Source organism: Leptonychotes weddellii, chromosome 7 (assembly GCF_054177405.1).
Source record: "Leptonychotes weddellii isolate Sample4059 chromosome 7, ASM5417740v2, whole genome shotgun sequence".
In the NCBI taxonomy this organism is placed as follows: Eukaryota; Metazoa; Chordata; class Mammalia; order Carnivora; family Phocidae; genus Leptonychotes; species Leptonychotes weddellii.
In genome coordinates, this window is record NC_138375.1 from 97,260,617 (window position 1) to 97,276,857 (window position 16,241).

Below are 16,241 nucleotides of genomic sequence, written 5' to 3' on the forward strand. Positions count from 1 at the left end.
GAGAGTTGAAGAAGTAGTGGTGAAGGAGACCCCATCTGTTGGGGGAACAACAAACCCTAACAGGTGGACATCTGAATGGATATTCAGTTGTGTTTGCCTAGTATTTGACAAAAGATTGAGAATCAGTATTCCCCAAGAGTGGGAAGGAGGTGGCATTAGCCCCCAGGTTGACCTCCCTCCAGATGCTCGGATGACTTGGAGACCAGGGTGGGGAGCTATTCTGTTAGCAGAGTCTCCCCAAAAATTGGGAGATAAAAGAAGTTCACTCTTACCCAGCTCTCTGACTATTCCTCTTTCCTCAGTCTCAATTTTCCCTGTGTTTCCTGTGTGTAGGGAGAAGTTGAGGAACACATCAGGTGATTCAGTGAGATTTGCTAGCATTTGGTGAGTGGTAGAGGGATGCTGACGAAGAAGATACAGGCAGGCTAAGGGGCCTTAAGAAGAATGGATAATACTCATTTATAAACTGTTTAAGTCCCGGTGATACAAACTCCTTTCGTAACAAGTAACTAATCCTCCCCACCTCCGCAAGAGTTAAAGTCTGCTTTAACCCAAGGTTGGTAGTGCTTTGGAGAATTAAAGGAAAGGAGACCTCGTTTTACATGTGTGTGGTCAGAGGATAAAGAAAACAGGACACTGGCAGTCAGTCTTCTGGGAATCTTTTGCCGCCAGTCTGTTATCTCATCCCTTTCTCTGCGGGGCAACAGTGGCCGCCACCAGATTTGAGCATCTCAAAGCTCCTCAGTAGTAGGCTTCTACTCCAACTACAACCATCTGGTTTCAACTCCCCCCTTCTTCTGCCTAGAGACAATTTCAACAAATTAAAAGAAAAAAGGCAACATAATCGTGCTGCCTGGTTTCTAGCCATAATTCTTGGAGGAGGTGGGGGGAGGGGAAAAATGGGTTCAAACTCAATGCCACATCTGAAGGACTACAGGTTTGGAAACCTGCTGGGGGATTAAGCGGAAATTGTAGGTGCCCGTTGGCTTCCCCGATACACAGCCCGAGCCATTTTCCTGAGAGGGGAGAAAAGTAACATCGGTGCCAGAGCCGTCTCTCCCAGGGACAAATGCTGCCATCAGAATAGCAGCAAGCAGGCTTAGTTTCCTCACCTTCCCCCACACTCAGAACAGCATGAATTTACATTCTTGGGGCTGTCTGACTGCCAAATAGAAGGGTAAAGTGCAGTTGGAAATCCCAAAAACAAAGGCACATTTTCTGGTTGTCCAGACCCATTTTGGCACAGCCCTGTAGGGGGTCCTCTGTAGGTGTATTTGCTTTGACCCCATCTCCTATCCTAGATTCACTCCGGTATAAGATCCGCCTTACACTTCACATTCTCTATTTCATAATTTCAGAGAACTCATTTTGATTTGCAATTTTTAAAAATAAATGTTAGTTTGGAGTGAATATGAGTGTCTGTTAAGTTTCTTCAGGTTGGTGCTATAAGAAACCACAGCGAGACCCAGAGACTCCCCTTTCAAATGGGGCTGACCTCTCATGAACGGAGGTCCTGGGAGGCAGGTTTCATCTGGGAGTGAAGTTCAGGGTGGGGCAAAAATGAAAAAGGACCTTATTTGTGTTGGTCTATGACATAGGCGAAGAAATATTCATGAAGATGCTGAGCTCTGAGAAGTTGGGGAGATTTGAAGGGGATGATCAGGTTATTTCCTGTTAGTGTCAACAGAGATTGAGTTATTGAGAAGAATTTAGTGAGTAAACTACCTACTAAATGCTTTATTTACACTAAAAGCTGAAGGAAGTACAATCTACTGGGAATACATACTAGTTTCAAAAATATGTTTGAGTATTTTCACTAGTTGCACTTCCACGTTCTGTTGGTTCTAAAGCTTATATAATTTGGAGGCCCCCTTCTAAAGAAAAAGAATCCTGCCACGTTGTTTTGTATGTGAAATAAAGCATATTTTGCACAGGTTGCTGTGCCATCGTGCAGATGAGAAATCTGTATGTGGGATCTGTGCTTTGGTCAGCGTGCGAATAAAACTCACTTCTAAGAAAAAAAATGAAAAGAATTGAAAAATGTAAGTACAAAACTAGACACATGGTTTTGGAAAAGCCTGCACGGGTGAGGTTTGCCAAAGTGAGTGTTCATTACCTTCATGGTAAATGGACACATTTCATGTCTATTTTATGCATAGTGGGCATCTGATGGGCCTCCTCTGTTTTTATTCCCCCTTTTCTGATAATAGCACCTTACGTTTTCTTTGACGAATCAGTCTTACCTCATTCCTTATGACATGGCTCATGAATGGGCATATGTCCTGGACATGGTCAAAAAGAGTGGTCTATTCTAGTGGCCACAGTGATTGGATAATAGTGGGCATGACATTGAAGCTGAGCCAACGAACTTTAGGCCTTGGGGGCTCTGGAACTCTTAGGTTGAAACATAGGAAATTGCTGTTAGTCAACCGTTTTTGACCTACATCAGTGGTAATTTCATGTATTTCAACCTAATATTTTTTCTTTCTGTTGGGTTTCTAGGGTGATACAATGAAAGCCTGGAGTTTCTGGTGGCAGTCTTTGCCACTCAGGGTCAACTGACTGCCTGAGAGCCAACTCAGAAAAAAACAAAATGGAGAGATGGAGAACGAGACTTTTTTTTTTTTTTTGAGGGATAATTGACATATAACATTGTATCAGGTTCAGGTATACAGCTTACTGATTCCATATTTGTATGAACAATTGACTGTTGAAAAAGATGAGTTTGAACTGCATGGGTCCGCTTGCACATGGACTTTTTGGGTAAATGCGGTATAATACTGCAAATGTATTTTCCCTTATGATTTTCTTAATATTTTCTTTTCTCTAGCTTTGTAAGAATACGGTAAATAATACAACTTACACGATACGTAGTAAATAAATGACTACCATGTTATCAGTAAGGTTTCTGGTTGATAGTAGGCTATTAGTAGTTGTTTTGGGGTGGTCAGAGTTATACATGGATGTTTGACTGCATGGGGGTAGGCCCCGCTAATCCCCGAGTTGTTCAAGGGTCAACTGTATTGCAAAATGATCACCATAGTAAGAGTTGATATTGTCAGCATACGTGGTTATTTTTCTTGTGATGAGATTTCGTTTCATCAACTTTTCCACATGCAGTTTTAACTGTATTTGCCACGCTGGACATAGTGTCACCCTGACTTATCTATTTTATAACTGGGAGTTTGCACCTTTTGACTCCCATTGCCCATTTTGTCCACTCCCATCCCATGCCCCTGGCAACCACCAATCTGTTCTCTGTATCTTTGAGCTCGGTTTTTTTCTTTACCTCGTTTTGGATTCCACACGTAAGTGAGATCACACATTTGTCTTTCTGTCTCACTTCATTTAGCATAATGCCCTTTTGGCCCATCCATGTTCCATGTTGTGGCAAATGGCAAGATTTCCTCTTTTATGGCTAAATAATATTCCACTGTGTGTGTGCGTGCATGTGTGTGTGTGTGTACACCACATTTTCTTTATTCACTCATCTACCAATGGATACTTAGGTTGTTTGTATATCTTGATATTGTAAAGAATGCTATAGTGAATACGTGGGTGTATGTATCTTTTTAATTTATTTTTTAAAATTTAATTAAAAAAATTTTTTTAAAGTAGGCTTTGCACACAGTGTGGAGCTTGAACTCAAAACCCTGAGGTCAAGAGTCACATGCTTCACGACTGAGCCAGCCAGGCACCCCAGTGCATATATCTTTTTGAGTTAGTGTTTTCATTTTCTTCAGAAAATGAAATTCCTTGGAAGGGAATTGCTGGATTATATAGGAGTTTTATTTTTAATTTTTTGAGGCGTCTCCCCACTGTTTTCCACAGTGGCTGCACCAACTTACATTCCTACCAATAGCACATGAGGGTTCCCTTTTCTCCGCTTCCTCACCAACACTTGTTATTTCTTGTCTTTTGAAAACTACCCATTCCAACATGTGTGAGGGTTATATCTGTTTGTGGTTTTGGTTTGCATTTACTCTGATGATTAGTGATGTTGAGCACCTTTTCATGTACCTTTTGGCCATCTGTCTCTCTTCTTTGGAAAAAATGTCTATTTAGATCCTCTACCCATTTTTTAATATGATTTTTTTTTTTTTTTGCTATTGAGTTGTAGGAGTTCTTTTTATATATATTGGATAATAACCTTATCACATAGATGATTAGCAAATATTTTCTCCCATTCACTATGTTACCTTTTCATTTTGTTGGTGGTTTCCTTTGCTATGCAGAAGCCTTTTAGTTTGATGTAGTCCTACTTGTTTGTTTTCACTTTTGTTGCCTTTACTTTTGGTGTCAAATACAAAATATCATTGCTAAGACCAATGTCAAGGAGCTCGTCGCCTATGTTTTCTATAAGGAGTTTTATGGTTTTAGGTCTTACATTAAAATTTTTAATCCATTTTGAGTTAATTTTTAAGTATGGTGTAAGTTAGGGGTCTAGTTTCATTCTTTTGCATGAGGCTGTCCATTTTTCCTCACACCATTTATTGAAGAGACTGTCCCTTCCCCGTTGTATATTCTTGGCTCCTTTGTCGCAAATAAATTGTTCATATATGCATATGCTAATTTATGGGTTCTCTACTGTGTTCCATTGATCTATGAGCCTATTTTTATGCCAATACCATCCTGTTTTGATTATGATATCTGTGTAATATAGTTTGAAATCAGGGTGTGTGATGTTTCCAGCTTTGTTCTTCTTTCCCCAGATTGCCTGGGTTATTGGGAGTATCTTTGTTCTTTTTCTGTGAAAAATGCCATTGGAATTTTGATAGAGATTGCATTGAATCTGTAGATTGCTTTGGAGAGTATGGACATTGTAACAGTATTAATTCTTCTAATCTATGAGCATGGTATCTTTCCATTTGGTTGTGTCTTCAATTTCTTTAATTAATTTCTTAAAGTTTTCAGTGTACACATCTTTAACCTCCTTGGTTGAATTTATTCCTAGGTATTTTATTCTTTTTGATGTCATTATAGAAAGATTGATTTTTAATATTACATGAGCAGGTGGATCTAACTTGGCCTTAAATTAATTTACACCTATAATTTCAGTTAGGTGAACCAAATTCCTTTTAAACTAAGTTTTTTGATCAGAGTTACCATAATATGCAGCCAAAAGAGTTTTGATTAATATAATATATAAAGGACAAGTGTGCTCAAGTATCTGATGCATCAAATTATGCTATCATAGTAGTGACTCACCATGAACAAGGCACCATGTTAACTAGTGTGAGAGTGATAGGGTTCCGGTCACAGAGGCAGGATAAATGGCTCAGGTCCTTTGGCTCAGGAAAGGAAGGAGAACAGTAGGTAAGAAGCAGAGGAAATGATTTTCTCTGAATGACAATAACGTGCATGATTTTAGGCCACATTGAGAAGAAGAAACACTAAGGGATTGCTCTGAGGTCTCCCAGTGACTTCGTAGACTTTCGAAAGAGTGGACTTGGGGGCTCTCTTCCAGTGATCTAAGGAAGATTCAGGTTATGGGCAGAGAGGGAGTTCATGGTAGCTAAGTGTAGCAGGTTTCACATTCCTAAGAACTTGTGGAGCAAAACAGAGGAGTTTGATCCTGACACTGTGTTGGGATAGACTATGGGCAAAAGAGAATGACTGCTGTTTCTTGATGAAGTGAATTGATAATAGGCAAGTGATACTTTAAGAACATTAATTTGGTAGTGGTAGGTAGGATGCATTGTAATGAAGAGAGAGTGAAGCCATTTGTTAGGCTATTAGAATAATCCAAGTGGATCAGGAATCTGACTGTGTCACTAAGACCTGGGGAGAAATTTAAGACCTTTTTAGGGTGAGAGCATTACCTCATAATTACCTCATAACAGAACTGACGAGAAAATAGTATGAACTATCTAAGGTAAAAAGCAACAGGTGTTTCAGTCTTCCACAGAAAAAACAAAACTCATTGACAGTTATCCCTGAAATGTACATCTAACTTACAGTCTGTAGAGCTCTTTCTGCCTTCTGTGCACACAGGACATGTACCCTCTGGCCAAAGTTCAGCCTGCCTTGTCTATGGATTCTTCTGGAACCTCCTGCCCATCGACAAGACCTCTTTTTAGCCAACCATGGCTCTGGTCTAAACCTGATCTGCACCAGGTCTACCAAGATGTGCATCACCCACTGCTGTCCTGGCCCCACCAACCCTGTCTGCAGTGGCCACTCCTTCCGGCACAACTTGGTTCCTTTGAGGACACTTCTGGGCCTGCCAAGTGTGCTGAAGCACATGTCAGAGGAACACTGCAGTGGACAGGCTGTGTCTGCAGAGCCAGTTCCTTAACTGTCCTTTGATCCATCTGTGCCCTGGCTCATTTCTGGCTATTCCGTTTCCTGTCTTTGCTTCATTCCCTGGTTCCTGTTTGCTGTCTCTCATTCTCTCTTTCTCTCTAGCCCTCCCTCCCTCTCCCTTTTCATTTCCCTCTGTCCTCGTCTCTCCAATAATTATGTAATTAATACAAACATAACTTTTCCTTATCGTAAAAAAGTGATGGTGCGGATAAGGCTAAAGTCCCCTTTGAGTACCATCCCAGCCTTGGTCCTATCCTGTTTCCCTAGAAATAATCCTTCCTAGCTGTTTGCTGTGTAGATCTCCTGTTACACAGTTGTTTACTTCACATCTCCCTGAAAAGAAGGTAGTCTTTTAGTGTTGTTTATGTATGTGTATATTTTCATAGAAATGATACATTGTATGTGTTACTCTGGGACCTTTCTTCTGCTCAACAGCATGTCTTTGGAGAAGGTTCTGTATCAGTACATATCTACCTCAGTCTGGTACTGATACATCCTATTTCAGAGTAAGAGAAACATCACAGTTTACTAAACCATCCCCTAGTTGGGACGTTTAGATTATTTCCAATATTTTAGTATTAACAATGTTGCAAGGAAATTCTGAAGCATGCCCTTTTCTTCATATGAAGGCAGATATTTCATAAGAATATATAAAGAAGTGGAATTGCTGGGTCATGGAGTACATGCATTTACATTTAAAAGAGGCACTCTGAAATTTGTATCCCAAGTAGCTGTATCAGATAACAAGCTTCTTACGAAAGTACCTGTTTCCCCACATACCAGTTTGATATCATTAAACTTTTAAATTTGTGCCAATTTGACTTTTTTTTTTTTTAAAGATTTTGTTTATTTATTTGAGAGAGAGAATGAGATAGAGAGAGCATGAGAGGGGGGAGGGTCAGAGGGAGAAGCAGACTCCCCGCTGAGCAGAGAGCCCTATGCGGGACTCGATCCCGGGACTCCAGGATCATGACCTGAGCCGAAGGCAGTCGCCTAACCAACTGAGCCACCCAGGCATCCCCCAATTTGACTTTCTATATTGATCATATATTCTTACCTCTCAGCCTTCTAGTTTCTCTTCTTAGGGTTCTACTTACTTAGGCCATCTTAGCAAAGAATCTTTGTAGACTGTCTGGATTGGTAATGATCCCCTACACACAGGCGTGCGCGCACACACACGCGCACACACACGTGCGTGTGCATGCACATACACACACTACTTTCCCACTCATCATGGTTCCAGGACTCCTGCTCACATGAGTAGCCCTGAGTGGGTGCATCCCATCTCTGAAAGACTGGGCTTCCAGATGGCTCACTATTAGGGAAAATAGGCAGGGCAGGGATAAGAGAAAAGAGTGAAAGATGAATTCAAATTACCTAGTCTTGGAGATTAGAAAATGGAGCTTTTCCTGATAGAATTGGGCAACTGAAAATGTTAGACTTGGTAACAGGTTAGGGCTGGAGATGTACATTTAGAAATCAGAAGCAAAAAGTGGTCACCGAAGTCTTGAGAATGGCTGTGTTTCCAGGAAGGAGTAAGTGTAGAAAGGAAAGTAGGCGGAGGGATGACATCCCGAGGCATGTCAGCACACAAGAGGTGGGACGAGGCACGGAGCCAGCAGAGGGATGGAGAAGGGGCTGCCAGGAAAACCGAAGAATCACTCAGTGCAGTGTCACAAAGCACAAGGCAGAGTCCCTTTCAAGGAGTGAGCTGTAAGTTGTCCTAGAGATATTAAGGAGGAAAGGGACATAGAAAAATACCTTTTGGCAAGGAGAGGTCATTGTGGAAAGTTGTGTATATCTAATAAATGGAAGGAACAAAATCCAAATGGTAAGTGAGCAATTAGGGTAAAGAGGGGAAGGAGGCAGGGACAGTAAGTAGGAGGGTAAGGACAGAGATAGGACAGTTGATACAGAATCGTAGGTTCTGATGTTTGCCTTTAAAGCCCATTTTTGAAAAAGAAGGGAAGAACCAGTGGATAAGCAAAAGTTACATGTTGTTTTTAATAAAAACACATAATTACAGAAAAAAGGCATCAGAGAAGAGAAGAAAGAATGTGGTCCAATATGCAAATGAATGGAAATCTACTGACGTTTTTGGAAATGAGTGTGCACAGTATTTCCAAGAGTTCTTAATCGGAATTCAGTGTTGTTGATCTCCATTCAATACTGAAAATAAAATCCAGATTTAAAGTATCTAGGTCTTAGATAATGCTAATAAAATAATCGACTGAATCAATAAAGGGCCACAAAATAACACCATTGGCTGGCTTCAGGGATCCAGCATTCAAACTCTTGAATTTGCGACCTGATGACTGAAATTCGGACACATCAGAGGGTGGTGAGTGACATTCCTCTCCCATCAGAGAGAGAGAGGCCAACTGAGAGCCGGGCTTGGGTTTCCACTCCAAGGTTGGTTCTGGGAGAAGATTCTACAGTATCTCTCAATAACTTGTTCTAGACCCAGGAAACTTTGCAGTCGGGACATCGTTCTTTATGTATGTTCTAAATTTCTCCCTTACGCAATTTAATTCCACTTTCTTAGTGAATATAGGAAATAAAGAGCCAGGCTGGAAGTGAGCTGGATGAGTTAAAATCAAAACTGGCTTTTGAAAATGATAGTGTAGCGAAGTCTTTTAAACCCTGACAGAAATAGGGACAGGAGTGAGGCTGGGAGAGTGTCTCTGAACTCATAGGCATGGAGGATTTGGGGTTTTTCCTCCATGAAGGAATCCGGGAGTAAGACGGCCCTTTCGGGGCAGTGGGAGATGGAAGTTTCCGCATCAGCCTAGGATGGATTCCAGCCCCTCCCGTCTGGCTCATTCTGTCCTCTCTCCACTTCTCTGGAAGTTGGAAGGACTTATCTGTTGTCTCTGTTCTGGCAGCCTGGCAGAAGGACAGTGTGTCTGACTTCCAGTTTGGCAGTAAATGCAGCTGCAGTACCTCTTGCTTTTTCAAAACTGCCAGTGTCCAGTCCATCACCAGCTCTCCGAGTCGTCACTCAGGTAAAATGAGGCCACTGGTCCCTTTACAGGAACTCTTCCATCCTTAAAGAAGGATAGCAAGTCACCTTTCAGGTTTTTTCCTTTCAGACAAAAATAATTCTGTTGCTTCACCTTTCCCTCAAAGAGGCACACATTCAGGGGCACCTGGGTGGCTCAGTCGTTAAGCGTCTGCCTTCGGCTCGGGTCATGGTCCCAGGGTCCTGGGATCGAGCCCCGCATCGGGCTCCCCGCTCAGCGGGAAGCCTGCTTCTCCCTCTCCCACTCCCCCTGCTTGTGTTCCCTCTCTTGCTGTGTCTCCCTCTGTCAAATACATATATAAAATCTTAAAAAACAATATTAAAAAAAAGCACACATTCATTTTTGTTATTTCCACATAATTGGAACTAACTCTGCAATAAGGTCTCTGATAACCTGATTAAAGTAAAAGCAGCTTTATTAGACCTTTGTGGTATATCCCACAAATATACTGAATCTCTACTATTTTTTAAAATTAAATGACTGCTTTAGTAATCTATGTTGACTTTATGATCCGAATGACAGATACAAGGTAATTCTCACCTTACATGACAATATTAGTTAAGAACAAAGGTATACCAATAGGCTTTTACCTCAGGCCTAAAAAGAGAAAAGAGAAATAAGACAAATAAAGGTAGATTTATTCAGAACTTTCAGAAGGAGAGGGCTTAATTTTATTGTTTGTCAGTGTTTTTGTGTGCATTAAATTGAGCTACCAGCTCCCTCCTTTTTATAAACAAAAATGTTCTTGTTACTCTATAGTCATAATTGCAATGCAAATTATTGAAATTCTTAGGCGAGGAGACTGGGAAGTACTGTACAGGAGGAAGTACCTGAATCTGGCACAGGCCAGGGATATTTTGAGGAATAAGAAACCAATATTGAGTCATGGATAGATAATTCTTCATCACAACATTACAGACAACAGATCATTTCAGTTTTCTATAATAAACTCAGGTCATCATCAACAAAACTTTATGGAGTGTCTGGTGTTTTCAGGGCACTGGGCTATGCGATCGGGAGTCCAAGAAATTAGATGACACTGTGTCCATCCTCGGAGCCATCCAAACAGATACCAGTCTAAGATGGCAAGAGCTAACTGCCATAACTCATGCCTGACTGAGGCATTCTGGGAAGTTAGGAGTATAGGTATTTAAGGAAGGGGAAGAAGAGAATCTGGACAGGACTGAAACAAAGACAACTGATCCTTGGTGGGGAACTAACTGTCCGTTATGTCGTGTGCAAAGGGAAAGGACAAAATTGGCATGATTCATATGAGCGCAAAAATTCATGGAGATCTCATTTAGTGGGGATTTTTTTTTTGGTTCAAAAGCATGACTCATGTACCTACTGTGTGCTAGTTGCTGGTGATCCAAAGACAGGTAAATCCCTGCTGAAGAGGAACTTAGAGTAACAGAAGTAGAAGTGGTGATCGGTCTATAGGGTGGGTATCATCTGTGAGAGTAGTCTGTTGGGAGTGCATCTCCAGAAGACAGGGTAATAGGAAAGAAGGCTGACAAGAGCTCACAAAGATTTTAGGGTCACAGAGAATGGGCTGCAATACAGAACTGAATTCTGTTTTCCAGAAGGAATTGGAGAGGTGAAGAAAAATTTAAAACAGAAGTTTGGTGCTACAGACCATGCCAATCTTGGGGACAGAGAAAGTTTGCAACTCAGTGACCACATTGGTGTGCAAACTCACCCACAGCAGGCATCTGGCCTTTGCCAACAACACTGACTTCAGAGCTGAAGATTGTGGTGCATGACCTGTCTTTGGAGTGTCTGGGGAGCTGGGTGAAAGGCTGAGTCGGCTTGGGACACACAGAGTGACTTACCTGACTTCAGAAAAGTGACCTCACATATTGTTACTAAATGAGTAGTGGGCCAGATTAGCCATAGAAGAGGGCGGCAGCACATTGCTTAAGTTGTAAAGAAAGGTTTCAGGAAGAAATGAAATTGGAGGTGGGTCTTAAAAGGGGACTGAGATGAGGAGAAAACAATGATGAAAGCTTTCAAGACAGGGGACTCAGTATGAACAAAAGCATAACAAGAAGGTTCTGATGTATGTAGTATGTGTGGGGAATGATAAGTACATCTGTTTGGCTGGATCAGAGAGTCTGTATAAGCAAATGATAATCAAGTAGATTGGAAAAGTGGGTTGGAGCCAGATTATAGCAGATATTGAAATATCAGGCCAAGTGTTTTGGACTGTAGCCTATAAACACTAGAGAAAATTGATTTTATTATTTTTTTTTACTTTGGGAGTTGAAGTCCAGCAATATTTTGTGACTTTTAATCTGCTATCAGTACATAGAATGGAGAAGGTAGAGGTTAGAATGAGAAAGACTAATGCCATAAGATAATGGAAGCTGGAATTCAAAAGCAGTGGTGGGGAAGGAAAGGGAATTTGTGAGGGATGTTACCTAGGAACTCTCGAGAAGACCTACAGAGATGGGGAAGGGTGGTGTGGGGAATGTCTCCAGCGTTTTACATTTAGGAGGCCAAATCATGATGCAACCATTGCCTGAAATAGGAAAATGCAGAGGAGAAACTAGTTTGGTGGGAAAATAATTAGACTGCATCTAAATGTGTTACGTTGTGGTGATAATAAGACTTCTTCAGGAAGAAGCCGTGCAGATCATTATAAATGCCATTCTGAAATTCAGTAAAGAGATGAGGGCCCTGGATAGATGTCTGAGAATTCCCCTGGTAGAAATGAAAGTTCTTCCCGAGAATAAATAATTCTCTGAGAGAAAGCATAGAAGAGCGACTGTCCACCCGGGCCATCTCTCAAAGTCACTGGTACAGTGGCAGCTGACATTTCTGTCAGCCCCTCTCTTCTGCTAACAGAAGACCTCTTTGCATTTTAGGAGCTGCCTCTCTCCCTCTTTGTATGATTTGGTGATGGGGGGATGCAGTTATGGGGTCCTACTTCTCCACCATAAGGGAGGGTCACAACTGAATCTGGACCATCCAAACATCCATCTCCTAGATGTAATGACTAGTCCAAAGGTAGGAACAAGACTCTATCCTTTTAGGATTTAGCCTAGAGATTAAGGTAAAGAGGGCCAACTCTTTTCTCTGTAATCACTCACTGTGTAGATAATGGAAGCCAGAAGCTTCCTATAGTCCTCTTTACTACCACATAAAGAGAACCTACCTGATAAGGCGGTCCTCCCAGAGGGAGGCAGAGACAGAGCCTTAATGACATCATTTGAATCCTTAGAACCAGACATTGCTGAATATAGTTTTACCTCATGTCTGCAATACGCCACTTCATTTAGAGGCCACCATACCGCATGGTAAGTGGGAGGGACCCTGACAAAGGCTACCTAACATTAGTTGGCTAAGTCATCTTGTTTATTTGGCTGTTTAGGTCTTTATGATGACAGAACAGTTCTGTCTCTTGATTACAGTGGTAGTTATACAAAACTAGATAAAATGACCTAGATCTCTACACACATGTTGTACCAATGTTGACTTCCTGGTTTTGATATTGTACTATGATTGTGTAAGATGTAATCATTGGGAGAAACTGAGTGAAGATAATATCTTTTAAATTGCCTACAAATCTGTAATTCTTCCTGCAATATCTTTTCAACTTCCTATAAATCTATAATTATTCTAAAATATCATTAAAAATTGCTGTTTGTAAGAGACACATTTAAATATAAAGATGCAGAAAGATAGAAAGTTAAAGAAAGAGAAAATACATTCCATGCAAGTAATAACCAAATTTAAGTTAATAGATGTATTAATATCAGAAAAAAATATACTTTGAAATAAGAGGCACGGGGGTGCCTGGGTGGTTCAGTCGGTTAGGTGTCTGACTTTTGATTTGGGCTCAGGCATGATCTTAGAGTCCTGAGATCAAGCCCCGAGTCAGGCTCCCTGCTCAACAGGGAATCTGCTTGAGATTCTCTCTCTCCCACTCTCTCTGCCCCTCCCCCGCAATCAATAAATAAATCTTAAAAAAAAAATAAAATAAGAGGCATTAGTGTGAGATAATCACTCTATGGTGGTAAAAACTTTACTAGGAAGCTATCTGATAACATAACCTCAAAACATATAAAGCAAAGACTGACTTAATTAAAAGGAGAAATAGACAAGCCCACAATCATAATGGGAGATTGTAACATACCTTTCTCAACAACTAATAGATCAATCCATTAAAAAAAATCAGTAATGGGCGCCTGGGTGGCTCAGTTGGTTAAGCGACTGCCTTCGGCTCAGGTCATGATCCTGGAGTCCCGGGATCGAGTCCCACATCGGACTTCCTGCTCAGCAGGGAGTCTGCTTCGTCCTCTGACCCTATCCCCTCTCAGGTGTTCTCTCTCTCTCATTCTCTCTCTCTCAAATAAATAAATAAAATCTTAAAAAAAAAATCAGTAATAACGTAGATCTGTATAGCACGATAAATTGATATATGCCCAGGATTATTATTTCCTTTCAGAGGAGTTGGGAAACATTAGAATAACATACATAGACATATAAAAAAATACAGGACATGGAGGAAAGAAAAGGAAGTAGTTTTAGAATAAGGAAAAGCCACAAGTGGTTCAGGGGTCTGAAATAAAAATGTAGGTGATGATGGGCTTATTCATTCATATATTATTTATTTGAAAGAGAGAGAATGAGAGAGAGAGAGAGCACATGAGAGTGGGGAGGGTCAGAGGGAGAAGCAGACTCCCCGCTGAGCAGGGAGCCTGATGCGGGACTCGATCCCAGGACCCTGGGATCATGACCTGAGCTGAAGGCAGACACTTAACCAACTGAGCCACCCAGGCGCCCCTTCATATATTATTTAAAGGGTATCAGAAAGTGCTCACCATATGTCTAGCTTTGTGCATATTGTAGGCACTCTGAAGAACAGTGATTATATGAAGAGGAAAACTTCTAGATGCTGCCATCTAACCTTTACAAGACCATGGCAGTAAAAGAGAGCTGGCAAAGGATTAAGTACCAGCCATTTGTGAACTCTTCACAGTCTTGGGAGGAAGATAGTCTAAAAAAGGCAGAGCAAGAGAAAAGGTGAAGGTTGGCTGAGCCAGTGCAAGCCTTTTAAATATTCCATTCACGTGTTAGTATGAAAGATGGTAAAAGTGTCCACATCTCTGTTTATCACCAGCCCAAGTGGAAGTGGCCAATGAAATGTCCCTATGGTAAGACCCTTTTTTTGAGGGTCTTAACTAATAGGCTTGAAATTTGACCATTGGCTTATCAAAGGTATGGTTTATTTCCTTTGAGAGAAGAGATCAGAGGAATATATGAGAATTCTTTTCCATAACTTTGTATGGTTTCTTCCTTAGTTTTTGCCACTATTCGTTCCTATTAAGGTTGTCCTCTGAAATTTCTAAAATGATCAAAACTAATAAGTAATTTGAGGCTTCCTCAAACACTAGGCCAAGAATTCACCTCTAGTTCTATTTCCTATCTGAACTTATGGTCAGTAACATTGTCTAACTGAGCTTACAGAACAAGGATATTGATGTAGGAAACAGAGGCCAAAGAAAAAAATTAAATTTCCTTACAACTTACAGCCCATTGACAAATCCTTGAGACAGGCAAAGTGACCTTCCTCTAGGAAATCAACTGCCTCGATGTTGATACTTTGCTAAGGGTAAAAGGCAATCTTAACATTATGCTGACTTCCAGGATCCTATAAGTCTCCTTTAACATATAAAAATTCCTTCAGAAACTTCCTTTACCGCTACCCCCTAAGATGTATTTTGGCATTCATCCTCCAAGCATATGGCCCACCAATATACATCTGAAGGGTCTCATGACTAAGGTTTTATTAGATAATAAATGACCTTTTCCTAACAACAGCTAGCCCCGTCAAGGTCCTGGAAACCTTGCTTCCAAAATTCCTTAGAGACTTACCCTATCTCTGACCCCCTCCCAACTTGAAAGTATATAATCAGCCACTTCTCATGACCCCAGTGCAGCCTTTTCTGCCCATGGATCTTGTCCCTGTGCTTTAATAAAACCAACTTTTTGCACCAAAGACATCTCAAGAATTCTTTCTTGACTGTTCAATCGGAACCCCAACATTCCCACATCAGATGTCACCAGATAATAAGAGTACAAATAATAAAAAATTAGCAGTATAAATTTCCTGAAGTTTAAAATTTAGAAATATGAATTCTTCTATTATATTATCAGATTCCCTTGGGTAAACTTAAACTCCCCTTCTAAGTAAATTCCCTCTTCTAGTTTTTACTCTGCCACTGAAATTTTAGTAGCTTCTTTAGTGCTCCCTAAGCTAATCTTAAATCTCTCATCTAAGTGTACAGATTGAAAAAAATTCATTGCATTCTAGTAAAAATATGTTTTCTACCCCAAAACATATGCTTGTAAAATATTTGCAACATTAGACTAAAAAATCATATAGGTAAAAGGTAAAAAAAAGTAAAAGGTAAAAAAAAAAAACATAACAAAAAACCTTAATTCAAAGTAATAAAAATCAGGCTGACCTCAGAATTCTTTTGCAATATTATGTACCAGAGGACAATGAATAAGGTCTGTAGTAATAATGAGGAAAGACTGTATTTTCCAAATTTTATACCCAACTAGTTTTTACATTTGAGATTGAAATAAGGATATTTTATTGTACGTAATGACCTATTTTTCTTGGTAAAATTATTGATAGATAAAGCAGAAGAGCTCAAGAGTGGGAAAGTATAAAAAACAAAGCTAGGGGCACCTGGGTGGCTCAGTCGTTAAGCGTTTGCCTTCGGCTCAGGTCATGAACCAGGGTCTGGGATCGAGCCCCGCATCGGGCTCCCTGCTCCACGGGAAGCCTGCTTCTCCCTCTCCCACTCCCCCAGCTTGTGTTCCCTCTCTTGCTGTGTCTCTGTAAAATAAATAAATAAAATCTTAAAAAAAAAAAACAACAAAGCTAAATATGATGAG